Source organism: Girardinichthys multiradiatus, chromosome 20 (assembly GCF_021462225.1).
Source record: "Girardinichthys multiradiatus isolate DD_20200921_A chromosome 20, DD_fGirMul_XY1, whole genome shotgun sequence".
Classification (NCBI taxonomy): Eukaryota; Metazoa; Chordata; class Actinopteri; order Cyprinodontiformes; family Goodeidae; genus Girardinichthys; species Girardinichthys multiradiatus.
In genome coordinates this window covers 50007504-50019908 of record NC_061812.1, presented here as the reverse complement: position 1 = coordinate 50019908, position 12405 = coordinate 50007504, and the positions used below count along the sequence as shown (strand labels likewise).

The 12405-nt window shown below is 38.3% G+C and overlaps 1 protein-coding gene across 3 annotated transcripts in view; it reads right to left on the bottom strand.

The window, feature by feature from the left end:
* Positions 1 to 12405, bottom strand: part of iqsec1b (IQ motif and Sec7 domain ArfGEF 1b) — a 327598-nt gene that overhangs the window by 153001 nt on the left and 162192 nt on the right. The window lies entirely within an intron of this gene.

Sequence of the window (12405 nt, the reverse complement as noted above, 5' to 3'; positions counted from 1 at the left end):
TCGATTTGGGGTTCTTAGACTTGATAAAGCAGTATACAAGTGAAGGTCATTTAGAATTTTTACCATTTCTCTGAGTCACAACTTTGTAGAACCACCTTTGGATGTCTTTTGGCATATGTCTCTACCAGCTTTCAGATCTACAGACTGATGTTTTCACCAATTCTTCTTTGTAAAACAGCTCAGTCTCAGTCAGATTGGATGGAGTGCACTTTTGAACATCAGTTTGGAAGTATATATTTAGTTCTGGACTTTAACTAGACCATACTAACACACGAATAAGCTTTGATCTAAACCATTCCCTTGCAGCTCAGGCTGTATGTTTACAAATACAAATCAATACAAAAAGTGTAGCATGTTAAAGTTGCTTTGGGGCTATGTCTATATCAGGGTTGAACATTTACAAACTGAACTTTGCACATTTTTCTTTGAAAAACAGGTCAAGCTCAGTCAGATTGGACTGAGAGCATTGTAAACGTCAATTCTGAAGTATATATTCAGTTTGAACTTTGGCTAAGCCATTCCAGCACATGCACATGCTTTGATCTAAACCATTCCATTGTATCTCTGGCTGTATTTAGGGTGGTTGTCCTGCTGGAAGGTGAACCTCCACCCCAGTCTCAGGTCTTCTGCAGTCTCTAACAGGTTTTCCTCCAGGATTGTCCTGGATTTAACTCCATCTTCTCATCAACTCTGACCAGCTTTCCTTTTCCTGCTGAAGGAAAGCATCCCCACAGCATGATGCTGCCACCTCCATTTTGTATTTATTAAGAGATTAAAACTGTGGCTTAATTGCCTTACATTTTAAATTTGTGCAACACTTACTGTTGGTCAATAATATATAATGTTAATATAATACACTGACGTTTGTGGTTGTAATTGCAAGAAAATGTAAAAAAATACTAATTGCAAAGCACAATATTTAATCAATATCTAACACAGCTGTCTTGATACAAAACTGTGTTGCAAATTAACCAGAAATGAAATCTCAGACAGTGTTACCTGAATTTAAATGTACTGTTACATACATCTCTCACTTTTAATATGCGGTTTTTAAAAATCTCTCTGTATAATGTTTTAAACACCAGCCAATATTTATTGGCATCCAAAGTGTGTCGAGAATGCTCTCTCTTTAAAGGACTGAACATGACACGCTCAACAACAGATCACTGTAATACTGTAGTGAGAGAGGAAGAGGGGATTGGTTCACTGGTCTCTATGGAAACCAATGGCTTTGTAGAGGGCAGGTCCACAGAGGAAAATGCTTCAGGGAATAGAGTCATTCTGTGTTTCTCATTCAGAGTGAATGAGTCCTTCACAGTGAAATGACTGCAGATTTACAGGAGCTAATCATAGCTATGTTGCTTCAAAGTTGTTATCATGGCAAATTTACAGAGAGTTCCTAAAACAGAGAATTACACCAAGCTTCTAGAATATTTTTCCCTCAACTTTATAAGACTCACAAGTGTGTTGCCATATCTGGTATGGAATCATCAAAAATAACCACAAGGATTTCTGAGCATGAGGACTGGGGGCTCAAGTTTGAATTTATCGTGGACTGTTTCTAATCTACACATTATTCATACTGTTTCAAATACATTATATTATTAAAAGCAATATAATCATTCATAAACATACAGTCATAGTTGATAAATTAGAATATGAGTTCTGATGAGGCTTGCTTGTCAGATTAAAAGTACCTTTTGACAATAACAACCTTTAAGCAGGTATTAAACATACTTTTCATTAATCCCACATTTCAGAAGGATTTTCTTCATTGGGCTGATGTAATTATTCTCATCTAAAATGTCATGTTTCCATTGGCTATAAGGAGAAAATCATCATAATTAACAGAAATAACGGCTTAAAAACATTAGTCTGTGTTTAATTAATCTATATATTGTTTTTAACTCAGTCAATTGGGATACTGAAAAACACGACCATTTCAATAATATTCTCATTTACTGGATATGACTGTGAATAAACTTCTGAATACATTGCATTTCATTTGGTGTCCACCTTTTGCTGCTATAAAAGCTTGGACTCTTTCCTTCAAGGCCTTACATAAGTTTAAGATTATTTATGTGAATTTTCAATTGTAAACAAACTGTAGCTCCAAATGTTGATTTAGCTTTAAACTGTTCACAGCACATATAAGGGTTAACAACAGATGTCCCCTTGTTCTGCAGCTCACATTTCAAATGTTTCAGTATTCTAGTGTTGCCTGTGAAAAATGACCTGTCAGGTATCCAGTCTTTGAGCCAGGAAGCGTCTTCACATTTGGTTTGCATGAACTCTTTGATTTCACCTAAAATCATGGTTATCAGAGACGAACTGCTAAGCCACCAATTCCTCTAAGTACTCACAGGGACGGGTGGAGATAAAATCTAATTTTTAGAAGCGTCACGATGCAAACAGAGACAGTTCTGGATCAATTTACAAATGTCAAAACTCCATTATCTTCATGTTCATTCATCAAGTCATTTTGAGAAACACAAATGCCTGAATCCCAAAGAGATTTATGTGCAAGAGGGAGCTACCTCTGCACTAAAAGGATGATTTGGACAAGAGCCATACCATAAGCAGCGTGTCTAAAACCTAGACTGAAATCCTTAGAAAAGTGACCAATATGGGGAACAATATTATGCATGGAGGCAGAAGAAAAGCAGCCATTGTACCCTGCCACCAGCAGCCAGAGGAGAATCGAGCGGGTGATGACATAGCTTCCCCCTGACTCGGGAAAAGTGAAACTAATTATAAAGTTCATTACAACTTTAACTACTAAGGACCTGCAGCTGTGGACAGTTGTTAAGAACCAGGACTTCTGTTGTCTTTGGATATGACAATGATTGCCTATCATAATCATATTTATCACCATCTCTATAGAATCACCTGAAGAAAAGAGATACTATAAAATGATATATATAAAAATATATGAATTCATTTAATTGACAAACAAAGACTGTTATGAGCTGGGAAACAGACAACATGGCTGGGTAAACAGCTGTCTACTGGGGAACTCAACATTCAAAACAGTATGAAGATGTTTGAGCATAAGCTGTATCTGTATTTACAAAATGAATAATAATTTGATAAAAAATATCCTTAATTTGACACATAATTAATAACAAGAGCTTAGCAGTTAGTTTATACCTTTCTGATGGTGGCATTTCATAATCCGGATCACTGGTTTCCCAACCTGGATACAGACTGACTCCACTATCAGCTGCCAACATGTCCAGTAACTACACCTACTATTAAATCATTTGCTATGTATTAATATGATTTCTACAGAAAACAGTGATTAATCTGGTTGGACTGCTAGTATTTTGAACATAAGTGTATAATATGCATATGTTGGAACTGATTTTGTTGGCTGCCCTGGCTTATGCGGGTTAAAGCAATTTTAAATAATAAAATATTTTTTCCACATGTTGTTTGTGTCAAGAGAGTTTTCTAAGAACAGGCTCTGCAGGAGACCCTGAGGGTGACCTGGTGCCCACCAGAACAGTCTGGGTTACCTCTGCTGTAGGGCATCCTGGAAAACAAAGTTGTTTTAGTATGTATCTTGCCTAAGGTGAGACTTAAAGGGAAGATGTTTAGCAAATGCTGGTGACACTGACACCTTTCAGTTACAACAATCAGCACCAGAGTAGAGATGTGCAACCTCTCAGATCATGGATGCATTAAATGGTCAGGATGTAACCAATCTGCCTAGCAATAAAGAAACCACCAAAATAAAAATGTATACAATCATTTAGCAGACACCATGCCCTACATATCTTCATCTGTATAATATTTATATTAATATATGAATATGGCCACATATTCCTCACAGGGATGGATAACATACAGAAAATATTGGACATAACATGCAAAGGAAGAGAGAAGCAATGAGACATCAGTCACCAATGAGCCCATTGCAGCAGTTGTCATGGCAAAGAGTGAAAGTAAAAGATCATGTTTCCCATCTCTAGGGTCTAACTGACATTTTGTTTTAATATATTCATATATACACACACCACAGGGATCTTAGCCATGGTTCCAAGTTCAGCAGCCTCTAGATGATTGGTGAACTTAGTGTTTGAAACTTTTCTGAGTTCTCATAGAGAAAAAGAATAGGTTCTGTTTTGTGAATCATGCTGGATCCCTGACTGCATGTACTTACTCCTCAGAGTACAGTTGATTTGATAAATCCTTCTCTGAGCAGAGCGGGTGTCATCTGTCTTCAGGGGTACAAACATTATGCATCTTTGGGGCTTTGCACCAAACAGTCACATCTGTGTTGTGATCTAGAATGTCCTATCAGACTTGTTCTGGTACCACTTGATGTGTTTCAACAACAATTGTTTTTGTCTCAATTGCAAGACCACCTCACGCAAAAATACAGAGCTTGGCAAAAAAACCTTCAATTTTTGTTACAATAAGAGCACAAACGTTATACATTTTATTTGGATTTTAAGTGTTTAAGTGTGATCAACACAAAGTGGTGAATGATTGTGAAGTGGAGGAAAAATGACAGATTTAAACTGTGTTGAAAAGTCACTTTTTCAGCAAACACAGTCCATCTGTGTGTGATTTAATCTCAGTATAAATTCAGCTCTGCTGTGAAGGTCTGCTAGAGAACATTAGATAATAAACAGCATCAAGAAGAACAAGGAACAAAGGTTAACATGAAACTTTAAACCTGCCGAAACATGGCCGTTCACCTAATCTGACGAGCCAGTCACAGAAATCATTAATCAGAGAAGCAGCCAAGCGGAGCTGCAGAGGTCCACAGCTCAGGTAGAAGTATCTTTCTACAAGACAACTATTAGTGCACTCCTCAAATCTGACCTTTATGGAATAGTTTCTTGTTGGGAAGGAGAGGAAGCCTTGAGAAGTCCTCTTTGCAGTTTGTCACAAACTATTAAGGAGACACAACAGGTGGAAGAAGCTGCTCTGATCACATGAGACCAACATAAAACTTTCTGGCCTACATGCAAAATGCTGTGTGGTGAAAAACTAACACTGTATGCCACCCGAAAAGCACCAACCCCATGATAAAAAATGGTGGCAGCATCATGCTGTGGGGATTATTTTCTTCAATAGGGACAGAGAAGATGGTCAGAGTTGATGAGAAGATGGAGCTAAATCCAGCAGGACAACCACCCTAAACACAGCCAGAGCTACAATGGAATAGATTAGATCAAAGCATGTGCATGTTCTGTTATGGCTTACTCAAAGTTCAGAACTAAATATATTCTTCAAAATTGATGTTTACTATGCTCTCAGTCCAATCAGACTGAGCTTCAGCCATTTTACAAACTAGAATGTGCAAAGTTCATTTTGTAGATGTTCAAAGCTGATAGAGACATGGCCCCAAAACAACTTTAACATGCCACACTTTTCAGATTTGTATTTGTAAATAAAACTGAAAACAATGTATCCTTTTCAGTTCATGTCACAGTTATGTACTACTTTTATGGGGGAATAAATGCCAAATATATAGAGCTTAATTTTCAATTTAAGAGCAGAATTTCCTATCTTTGCACTCAATACTTCTCCTCCTGCTTGCCTTCTTCGCCTCTCTGCACAGATCAAAACGGTGCCCTCAAGTCCTTCTTTCATGCTCGTGAATTATTTTTGCTCTTTCTCAGATCGAAATGGTATTCTTGCCTAGAAACCAGTTCCAGCCAATAGAATGACAGTGTGCAAATGCAGGGTCACAGCCTTAGTCGGGGTGCACTTGTTTCCTTCTAGTGGGTGTGCTTGTGTGGCAACAATAGATCACTACATGTTAGACAAGATGTAGCGATCAAACATGAGCGTGGAAACAAAGATTTGAGGGAGATCACAATATATTGAAAGAAATTTGATTCTTGTTAGTGTTCATATAAAGGTGCATGTCTTTACAATCAGAAATAGACTGCACAAGCTGACCTTCATGCTCTCTAAGAAAAACATGAAGACCAGACTCAAGTTTACCAGAGAACCTAAACAAAGACCAGGACTTTTGGAGTAATGCTCTTTGGACATACGAGTCTAAAACTGAATATCCACCAGAACAGAGGACATGTTGGGTTAAACCAAAAAGAGCAGTCCAGGAAAGCCTCATAGGAGCTGTTAGGCATGGATCGTAGAATCCAGCATATATCTGAAGGTGTTTGCTGAAAATTTGAGAAATCCACCAAAGGACTGTCTGAGAATTAACAAAAGGCAAGTCTTGGGCCAAATTTTGATCAATAAATTAATCTTCATTTCTAAAGATTGTTCATACAAAATGGATGTAGCGAGAAGTGCTTTAGAGGAATCTTGGAAAATAAAAACATAAAAACAAACCCCTAACCAACCTGCTCTAACTGATCACTCGCATGCATGCACACACTCACACACACTCTCTCTCTCACACACATGCACACACACACCGCTTAAACATTGTCAGAACAATGTCAGAGATGGTAGATAGGTACAGAAACTTCTCACTGCAAATATTTCAGCTATAGCTGTTAGCAGTTTAGGTTGTCAGAACTTTTTCCTTGTTTAGAAAACACATTTTTGTAGATATCTTTACTTTAATGAGTAAAACAAGATTCAGTTTTGGTGTTCAAGTGCAATTAAATTACTTTCTTCTTTCAAAAGAGAAATAAAATAAGATTAGTCATCAAAAAGTGAACATAAGCTAATGAAGAACTGAATATTTGATATGGAAACCTAATTTTTCACATGATTCTACATCTATGGACTGCAACAGAGAGTCTACTATTTTGATTTTGAAACAGCAAAATTCATTTAGCATCACCAATAGGATCTTATATGGGCTTCTCCACTATAGGAGGTGAAAAGATGATGGAGGATAATAAGGTATATTCTGGATTCATATTGCCATGATAGAGTGGAAAAAAACACGAAGGCTCAGAGGTGGAGGCCATTTTCTATAATGAGTAAATTAGCGGCTCACAACATTGCAAAACCACATCAGTCCAGTGACTGTGGTGCCCAGCTGGTATTCAAAAAACTCAAGGAGCAGAAAGAGAAAGAGGAGGTGATGAAATAATTCAATTACAACACTGTTCACAGGGGTTCATGATATAGCTGCTTCCTGATGAAAGCCATTCTCCAGATTATCTCATTGGTTTGCTAATCACTTCTGGGCAGCAGCATGAAGACCAGGAGTGACTGAGAAGTGTGTGCCTGTATGCTTTAGGTCTGATCTCTGGGGTCAGGACCTTATCTAGTCCAACTGTCCTGCCCAACATTCCCACCAGAGATCCTGAACGGATGAAAAGATCCTGCAGCAGGAATCATTTGGCACTTTGCTGTGTCATCCATATGCCTGCTAGAGTTATGCTTTCAGTTCTTGGCACCTTTAATACATCCAATTACAGCAATAAGTGTTTGAAATTCAGAAGATAGATAGATAGATAGATAGATAGATAGATAGATAGATAGATAGAGAGAGAGAGAGAGAGAGAGAGAGAGAGAGAGAGAGAGAGAGAGAGAGAGAGAGAGAGAGGAGAGAGAGAGAGAGAGAGAGAGAGAGAGAGAGAGAGAGAGAGAGAGAGAGAGAGAGAGAGAGAGAGAGAGAGAGAGAGAGAGAGAGATAGAGAGAGAGAGATAGAGAGAGAGAGATAGAGAGAGAGAGATAGATAGATAGATAGATAGATAGATAGATAGATAGATAGATAGATAGATAGATAGATAGATAGATAGATAGATAGATAGATAGATAGATAGATAGATAGATAGATAGATAGATAGATAGATAGATAGATAGATAGATAGATAGATAGATAGATAGATAGATAGATAGATAGATAGATAGATAGATAGATAGATAGATAGATAGATAGATAGATAGATAGATAGATAGATAGATAGATAGATAGATAGATAGATAGATAGATAGATAGATAGATAGATAGATAGATAGATAGATAGATAGATAGATAGATAGATAGATAGATAGATAGATAGATAGAGAAGCACAGACAACAGTCAATACTGATGTCTGGATGTTGTTAAATAACATTGCGCCCATATTTGGGAATAAAACATGTTTAAATCAGCTGTTTTGATATTTAAACAAACTTGTGTCCCAGCTGTACCTGAATGCAGCATAAGCAGCTATTGGGAAATTCCCCTCTCATCAATGGAGATTCCTCTGATATGCATTTTATACAATGTATGGAGTCTGGGCTGACTGGATGCCACAGGCATCCATCTGTTCTACAGCTGATTTTTCACCAGTATCCATGATGTTTACATTCAGCTTTATTTAGGCGTATTTCCAGATCAATATATTTGACACCTGAATAGGCAGGCTTTTTATGCATAAGATTAAGGGTTTCATTTTATTTGAAATTCTTTGTCATGCTGCGGGTGTCATTTTATATATTATTTTTATGTTTTAAAATGCTACATGTTTACTTTTTATTTTGTAGGACAGAGAAAAATTAAGAGTTTGCTTAGAAAATGTATTACTCATAAAAAGTAGTAATAGAATAATTGACAACAAAAGGTCAATACTTGACCTCCAGCTAGTTTTTGTCAACAAGTGTCTTTTTTCATGTGTGAAAACATTCTTTATTTCTGTCCTGACAAACTTGTTTTAGTTTTTTCAAAGGATTTGGAGCTGTGGAAGGCCAAGACTGATTCCTCTGAGGGAATTTGCTGAAGTTGTTTTACCCAAGCAGTGTGCACATGCACATGTCTTTATACAGACAGATGTCCCATGTCACCTTCTAAGATGATTTCACACTCCAGAGCAACCAATGCTGTCATTGACATCTTTCAAACAAACAAAGGCATAATTTAAATAATCCCATGAATATGTTTTGGCTATGGTCCTATATGGGTGTGTTGTGATCCAACAGGGGGCACTGTGTTTTCACTCACTGAAGTTTGTCCCAGCTTTAAAGCACAGTGACACTGTAGATACACTTTCAGTCTGAAATATTCATATTCAGTCCCAAACAGTGGATTTGGCACTGTCTACAGACTGAAGTTGTAGAACTGCTGAAGTCCTACCACCAGTCATCAACAAATTAGTTGATAACATACAGTGCCACAGTTTACCTCCTTACAGATTTCTTCTGTTTTGGCTTTTTTTTAAATATTAGATTGAAATGTTTCAGATGATCTAACAAATTTGAACAATAGATAAAAATAACCCGAGTAAATACGAAAAAGCAGTTTTCAAATGATTTCATTAAAGTAAAAACAGCTATCCAATACAACTTGGTCCCTATTTGAAAAAGTAATTACCCCTTAAACCTAGTTGCTGGTTGTTCCACCCTTGAAAACTGGCAATGAGTTTTTAACATCATTGTAGAGCAATTTTGGCCCACTTCTGCTTTGCAGAATTGATTTAATTCAGACACATTTGAGGTTTTCCAGCATGAAAAACCTGTTCACAGCATCCTATTTGGATTTAACTTCAGATCTTGACATTTATTCAGATTATATTTTTTCTGAGCCACACTTTCCAAAAACCTTTGTCTCATCACTTCACAGAATATTTTCCAAAATGTCTTGGGGATCACGAACATGTTTTTTTTTGTCAAATGCAAGTCTGACATTCGGTTCTTTTGGATCAGCAGTGGTTCTGGCAGTGGTTTCATTGAGCTCCCCCTTCAAAGCCATTTTTGCTCTGTCTCTTTTTTATTGTCTAATCATGAACCCCAGCCTTGAGCCAACGTCCATTCTGTAAGGTAAACGATCTGACTGCGCCACCCAACATGTATTGCAGCTCCGACGTCACAGGTGGAGGTGATAAATAGCTACCTCAAGCTAATGCTAACTGCTATCTCAGTGTGAACCACTATTGGTCTCACACAAAGGAAGTGATCTCTGGAGAAACTCGCAGGTGGGTTTACCTTCCTTCTCCACTGACCACTGGCCAAGTCCCTGAAGAGCTTGACAATGCTGGAAATCTTGCTGATAGATCCAAAGATTTATATACCAAACAATTGCTGCTACCCAGATGAAGGTGAAAACCCCACAAAGGTTTTTCCAAGGAGACGAATTTCCTCCTTTTTTGTTTCAGTTGACTGCCAACTTTCATCGTATTTTCTCTGTTTGGACGACAGAGACACATGCCCACCAATCTTACTCCCGTATAAAATTATTTCTAATCAGAGAGAGTTTACTCATTTTGAAATCCCTTCCTATTCATAATATAAGAAAAAAAGGAAAAAGCAGCTGAAGTGGAACTATAACAGAAATAAAAGATTTGGAAACAACCTATGCTACAAACCAAAAAGAAAATCTGGTAAATGAAACAGAATGAAAACAGAATACAATGATCTGCAAATCCTGTTCAACCTATATGCAATTGAATACACTTCAAAAACAAGATATTTAAAGTTTAAACTGATAAACTGTCATAGCCCAGTATGTAACAATAGACAAGATGGAGCAACTAAATTTGAAGCTAGAACTAAATGGGTTATCTGGGGAAAAGTTGATACATTTTTATTTATGTCAATAACATGGGCTTCCAGCTGTCCTGAAACCACTAAATATAACAGAAGCTGTCACATCAGAAAGTGTTGTCATCTACATGGACCACAGAGTTCCAGTTAGACTTTGTAATTTCTTGAGCACCAACACATCTCTGCCTTGTGGAGTATGTCCGCATTTTAGTCTAAACCTGCTCTGATGATCCCCTTATCATGTTGGACCTGGAAGATGACCAACAACAAAATATGGCAGGGAAAGAAAATATCCATATAGCTGGGCCACATTTTGGGCTGGTGGTGAAAAAATGCTCTAGACTTAAAGGACACCTACACCCCCTTTATGCAACATCCAGTAAGGTTCTCAGTGAAGGTTAACAAATGATTAAAAAACAACATTGCTTTGCAGTTGGCAATACAGACCTTGGACAGCTTTCTGCTGTTACTCATAAGATTAACACTGGAGATGCAAGGATTGTGTACCAGCTAGTCAGACAGATGCCATTGGACATCAAAAGTAAGGATGAAAAACATCTCAGAGAAGGAGAGAGTTATCTAGTATGCAAGTAATAACCTCACTCCTACCCAGCAGAGATACTTTGTGACCCAAAGGGAGTTGCTGGCAATTGTCAAATACACATGATAGGTCTACCACTTTTTCCTGGGCAGGATGTTTCTCCTTTGAATATGACAGACCATGTAAAGGATGTTCCCACTGTCAAAAACTGCACAAGCGGTGGGCCAGATTTGAGGAAGATGTTCATGATGTTTTCCCCTTGGTTCTAAGGCATATTTCTGTACTAGAAGTTGGAAAAAGCTCAGGGGAGCAGCAGCTACGAAATGGGAATACTGTACTTTCTGTTCTGCATAGCTAGAAAGAGGCACAGAGTCTTCCAAATTGAAACTTCAAAGCCCAGCAGTGAGAAAATAACATCTGTGCTGGCCACAGGTAGAACTGCATCCACAGGTCCTATGGTAGCGCTGGACTGTTTAAAACCATCCCTACTGTTGCTGGCTCCCGCTTCATTGCACATGGAAGTCATGTAGGCTTGCTGTCACCCACCACAGTCTAGGCAAAGCCAAGTTAGGAAAAGCCACAGTTAGATAAAGCCAAGACCCTACAACATCTCAGGCAGAGATACCATTGGTATGGCATGAGAAGAAACGTTCGCAACTGCATCCTACAGTGCCCTCAGTGCAAAGGTCTGAAATCATGCAGTCCTACAAAGAGAGATAAGCCACAAAGTTAACAAGCAGGGGTAGCTGTGGACCAGTTGCACCTTGACATACTAGGCCCCCTTTCCACCTCAACCTGGAATGGAAACTACTTGCCAAAACTACTTCACCTTTCTACCTCCCTGTTGGATGGAGTAAGGGGGAGTCAGGTTTTGCCTAAACCAGCTCAGTTATGGTTGAGGTGCAAACACACCCTCCTTTTCTGCTACCTGTGTGACCCATTCTCTTTTCCAATGGTTATAATCAGTCAGACAGAGAGAGGTATCCCAATCATTGTGGTTTTTAGTATAACAATGGCCATCATTGCCAACAATGGCCCCGCGCCGTTCCGGACCCTTTGTGGGGTGCCTTGAGACGACATTGTTGTAAATAAGAGCTATATAAATATATAAAATTAAACTGAAACTATCTCTGTAGTTATGCTGCTATAGGCTTAGGCTGCTGGAGGACATAATGACCACTTTCACCCTCTTTGCTACATTCTCACACTACTCTCCAATTTTGCATTATTTGCTGTTATTTCAGCTTTTAACTTTATGTTATTTCTCTCTCTTTTCTCTTCTTAGAAGCTACACCTGGCCTGACTCTGTGTCTACCTGTGACACGTTTCTGGAGAGGGCCATTGTCCAAGCTTCTGCTGGCAGCAACTTAATGCTCACCCTCTACCGATGATCCACATGGCCTGGTCTTTCAGTGTTTAACCCTTTCTCTCTCCTAGACATGGCGATTGACT